We start from the raw sequence: 5,981 nt of genomic DNA on the forward strand, positions 1-5,981 counted from the left end.
GTGTGCAATTGTAACATTTAGCAGCGAGCCGCCCAAAGATTAGCGCGAGAAAACAAGAAGTAAACAAACCCAAAAACAAACGAGTGCTCTTAAATAAAAGAAAAATAAACCTATCGTGTAAAGATTAAACCTTCAAGTGCCATCTGTTGTCTGACACCTAAGTCACGCACACAGACAGAGTCGAGTACGGTTGCTCATTTAACTTAAAAAAAAAAGCTGTAAAAATAAAAATCACTATCTTTCATCGAACTTCATTTCAAACATAAATATATAAAATATTCAAACAAAAAAAGAGACATAAACTGCGTGACAAAGTGAGAAATAAGTCAAAACGGTAAACAATTGTAAGCTGCTGAACTTGGGGGTGTGTACAGTGCGCGCGAGAGAGCGCAGGAAGAAGCAGAAGCAAAACTCTACCCTCTTTTTACTAGTAATATTATGCGTTTGATCAGAGTAGACAGCGAAGCAAGAAATACTTATTACGTAGATACAAATTTAATAAAGGCATAACTTATTGAAATATTATTATTATAATTATTATAACAATTACAATGAATTCAGAAAAAAAAACAATGAAAAATAAAAACAAAACACTTAAGGCATAGTTACTTATATATTATATATATGAATAAACGAGATCTATGATTGAAATATATCAATAAACTTTTGAAAAGATGAAAAACCGCAATGTTTTAATAATTGAAAGAACAAATCCACCGAACAAAATAAAACTATCGTGCCTGCGTAAAAGCGCTGGCGTTTGAGCTTCGACTTGACGACTTGTTGATCTTTCGATTTTGCGAAACTTTGATGACAAAGGGGAGAGTCATTGGAACATGGTTGCATCTAAAAAAAATCGACTAAAAGAACGCGTTTCAAACGAGTGGTTTCTAAAAAAACGAATGTATAATATTTTAATGATTTCGCTAAAATGAGTGCCAAAACGTTGAACTTTTCAGAACTTGTATCGAAAAGTAAAATACAGTCTTGCCTCATACATTTCGAAAATAATAACACATTTTTTTTTAAATATTTAAAATTTTCACAAAACTACGTGTTTTCGAAAAAATACGCAAAATTTCAGTTTTTTACAGTAGGGTAGAGTAGTCATCAATGAGACACGGGGAACAATGATAAAATGGCTCTCACAAGTCGTAGTTTCAACCAATCAGGCTCATATTTGGGGGAAAGGTATGTCTACTGGATACACGTCTGCCATTATAGTGGCTTTGGTTATGGATGCTTCCTTGAAAAGTTATTCATAAATGTTTGATTCTCATGTTTCATTTCATTAAACTTTTCAAAATCTATGGAAATCTTTCAAAACATGAATTAAAAGTGATTTTTGGCATATTTATTGAGTTTTAACTTCATTTAACCAAAAATACAAAGTTATTTGATATAAATATACGGATTTTACAAAATTAAATACTTTTTAGTATAACTTTTGTTAATTAAAGTTTCATGTTGGCAAAATTGCTCTAAAATGTTCAAGGCAAGTTACCTGCAATGGAACAATACAAAAACATGATGTTTTACTAGAAAAATCTTGATTTTCGTAGTGTGTCTCACTGTTCCCCAGCTGTCTCATTGTTCCTGCCAAGTGCGTCTACAATGAGACAGTTGAATAACTCTGGCTGTAGATGTCGGATCGATCTCATATTTTGGTTAATGTTAGAACACATTAAAAAAAAAAGAAAATGCAACAAAAAGCTCATTAAAACATGCTGATGAAAAAATGAGAAAAATCTTTGAAAGTTGAAAACCAAAAGTGTCTCATTGATGACTACCCTACCCTATGGGTATCAAATGATTGGGATTTTTTCATACATTTCGAAAGTTATAACAAAAAAAAAAAAAAAGAAAATACCCAACATTTTCACTGTTCGGTCTACACCCGAACGCTGTGAAGTGGCGCGATTCACGTAATCGTTGTCCAGCGTGCAGCTGACGCAACACTGCCAACCTGACGCGCAACGGCAAGCAGGAAAAGCGCGCACTGTCAAAACTCGCCAGAACTACGTATTTTCAAAAGAGAACGTAAAATTTCAGTTTTTCAATATGAATAATGGTAATTAGAAAAATTTCGAAAAAATATCCATCATCTGTTTAGCATATTTTTGTTTGAAAGTACTCATAAATTTCACAAAACTATGTAGTTTGAACAAATTATTTCTATCGACATGTATGAAAAATTCCCGATCATTAGATACCCATATTGTGAAAACCAAAAAATAGTTATTTTTTTTCCAAAATACGTAGTTTTGTGAAAATTTTGAGTGCCTCAAAAATGTGTTTTATTACATTCAAAATGTATGAAATATTTAGACTATTTGATAATATTTGAATTATTGATTATTTTTTTGAAAATACGTAGTTCTGTGAAACTTTTTTATTATTTTTAAAAATGTATGAAAAAATCTCGATCATTTGATACCCATATTAAAAAATTTTTAGTAATTTTTCAAAAAAACGTAGTTTGGTGAAAATTTTGAGTATTCAAAAAAACTGTGTCATTACTTTCGAAACCTATGAAAAAATACTGATAACCATATTGTAATAAACTGGAATTTGGAGTATTTTTCGAAAAACGTAGTTCTGTGAAAAAATTGAGTATTTTGAAAAATATATTTTATTGCTTTCGAAAAGTATAAAAAAATCCCGATTCATTTGATACCCATATTGTGAAAAACCAAAAAAATGTTATTTTTAACGAAAATACGTAGTTTTGAGAAAATTTTGAGTACCTCAAAAATGAGTTTTATTACTTTCGAAATGTATGAAAAATCCAGACTATTTGATATTATTTTAATTTTTGATATTTTTTTCAAAAATACGTAGTTCTGTGAAACTTTTTATTATTTTTAAAAATGTGTGTTGTTACTCTCGAAATGTATGACAAAATCTCGATCATTTGATACCCCTATTGTAAAAAACTTAAAATTTTATTAGTTTTTCGAAAAAACATTTTTTTTGTGAAAATTTTGAGTATTTAAAAAAATGTGCCATTGCTTTCGAAATCTTTTAAAAAATACTGATCATTTCTTGAGTTTTTTTTTAAAGTCCAATAAACCAAATTTTCAGTTTATGCTTTATGGGTGTCTTTTAATACCCCTGATTCAAGGCGGTTTCAAAAAACACCCAAAAAGCATAAACTGAAAATTTGGTTTATTGGACCTTTTCAAAAAAAAAAACTCCACATTTGATAACCGTATTGTAATAAACTAAAAATTTGGAGTATATTTTCGAAAAACGTAGCTCTGTGAAAAATTTGAGTATTTTTAAAAAAATGTTTTATTGTTTTCGAAATGTATCGAAAATTCTCGATTATTTGAAAAAAAAAAACAAAAAAAATAGTTTTTTTTTCGAAAATACGTAGCTTTGTGAAAATTTATAGCATCTCAAAAATGTGTTTTATTACTTTCGAAATGAATGAAAAATCACGATTATTTGTAATTTTGATTATATTTTCAAAAATACCTAGCTCTGTGAAAGTTTTGAGTATTTAAAAAAAAATTTTATTACTTTCGAAATGTATGGAAAATCGCGATCATTTGATACCCATATTGTAAAAAAGCTGAAAATTTGAGTAGTTTTTCGAAAAAACGTAATTTGGTGAAAATTCTGAGTATTAAAAAAAATGTGTCAATGCTTTCGAAATCTATGAAAAAATACTGATCATTTGATAATCATATTGCAATAAACTGGAATTTGGAGTATTTTTTTCGAAAAACGTAGTTCTGTGAAAAATTTGAATATTTTTAAAAATATGTGTTATTGCTATCGAAAAGTATAAAAAATTCCCGTATTGTGAAAAACCAAAAAAATTAGTTTTTTTTGAAAATACGTAGTTTTGTGAAAATTTATAGCATCTCAAAAAAGGGTTTTATTACTTTCGAAATGTATGAAAAATCACGATTATTTGAAATTATTTGAAATTTTGATTATGTTTTCAAAAATACCTAGTTCTGTGAAAGTTTTCAGTATTTAAAAAAATGTTATTTCTTTCGAAATGTATGGAAAATCGCGATCATCTGATACCCATATTGTAAAAAACTGAAATTTTAAGTAGTTTTTCGAAAAAACGAAGTTTGGTGAAAATTTTGAGCATTTAAAAAAAAATTGTGTCATTGCTTTCGAAATCTACGAAAAATATTGACCTTTTGATAACCATACTGTAAAAAACTGGAATTTTGAGTATTTTTTCGAAAATCGTAGTTCTGGGAAATTTTGAGTATTTTTAAAAATATGTGATATTGCTTTCATCATGTATGACAAAAAATTCCAGATCATTTGATACCCAGTAAGCAGTTTTTTGAAAATTTTGATTATTTTCAAAAAAATATGATTAATTTAGAAATTTATGAAAAAATCCCAATCATTTGATTGATAACCATATTGTAAAAGTTGTGATTTTGGGTATTTTGTTGAAAGTACGAAGTTTTTTGAAAATTTGTTAAATACGTTGTTATTTTTTTTAAATTAGCATTTTTATAAATTTGTGTTATTACTTTCGAAATGTATAAAGAAATCCCAATAATTTGATACCGATATTTAAAAAAACATAAATTTTAAGTATTTTTTTGAAAATACGTAGTTTTGATTTGGATCCTGCTGGTTTGATGGAATCACTGTAAAGTAAAAAAAGTAAGCTTTGAAAATAATTGCTGGAAACATTTTGGTAACAACTGCAATACCATTGAAAATCTTGATTTTTTTTATAAAAGGTTGACGTATCTAACTTATTTTCAGTGTAACTATTTCTTGATTTTCATAAATTTATTGATGTTGCGCTCATTTTTGATAGTAGTGCAACTGTAGTGACATATAAAACATTTCTGGAGTTTTTTTTTAAAGGTCCAATAAACCAACAGCTTTTGCTTTTTGAGTGTTTTTGAAACCGCCTTGAGTAAGGATTTAAAAACACCGAAAAAGCAAAAACTAAAAATGTGGTTTATTGGACCTTTTAAAAAAAACTGATTTGATAATACTTTTTCCTTTAATTTTAGAAAATCAGACTTTCAGCCTAAAATTTTTGAATAAACAATGGGGTGAAAACAAAAAAATGACTTGTTTACCAACACAAATATAAGCAAACATGAATCTTTTGATATAAGCAAACATGAAAGTTTTGATCCAAAACAAGAAAAGAGGAGCATTTTTCTTCTTCAAGTTTCACACTGAATTAAACTTTTGAAAAGGTTTCATTTGACTTTCAACCAATTGAAAGGAATAATCATTGGATTAAAAAATGGCGGTGATGAAATATAAAAAAAAAAATGCATTTTGAAATTTAATATGCAACCCCGCAAATTTTACTAAAATAAGATCGAAGAACTCAAATGTGATGAAGAAAGAAAATGAAAAACAAAGTAGCTTGAACCTACAAACAAAATCTACAATGTCAACAAATTCAACCAAATTAACAAAATCAACATAATCATCCGAATCGACAAAGCTTTAGTTGCAGCCAATTAAAAATGAAATTACATTAAAAAATATATATATATTTTGGAGAACTTTCGATCTTAATGTGTTCGTAATACTCCTCAATGTATGCAACATCAAACATTTGCCACACCTTTCATAATCAACCAACCTTGCGCAACGCCCACCGGCAACGAGTGCTCACCATCAGAGGTCTCTCGCGTTCCCCGAGTGTCGACCAAGTCGACGTACGCCGCGTTGTTTACGGCTGTCAAGTTTTCTGGTGATTACTGCGCAAGGTCACGTAGGCCATCTGTCAGACCGTGTCCCCTCCAACTCTGGGTGGTGTGGGACGGAAACCACTCTCTACTGTCAATTCGCGGCAGATATTCAAGATTCAACGGTTGCTAGAGCAAGAAAGAGAGAGGGGAGAGCGAGACAGTCGATTCACTCCGCTCAACCCAGCGCGTTAAACGTTCCGTCATCATCGCGTCGACTTCGTCGACTCGACCACCATATTTCTTCGACGAACCGCACAAGACTGCAGCCGCCGC

This window comes from Culex pipiens, chromosome 1 (assembly GCF_016801865.2).
Source record: "Culex pipiens pallens isolate TS chromosome 1, TS_CPP_V2, whole genome shotgun sequence".
In the NCBI taxonomy this organism is placed as follows: Eukaryota; Metazoa; Arthropoda; class Insecta; order Diptera; family Culicidae; genus Culex; species Culex pipiens.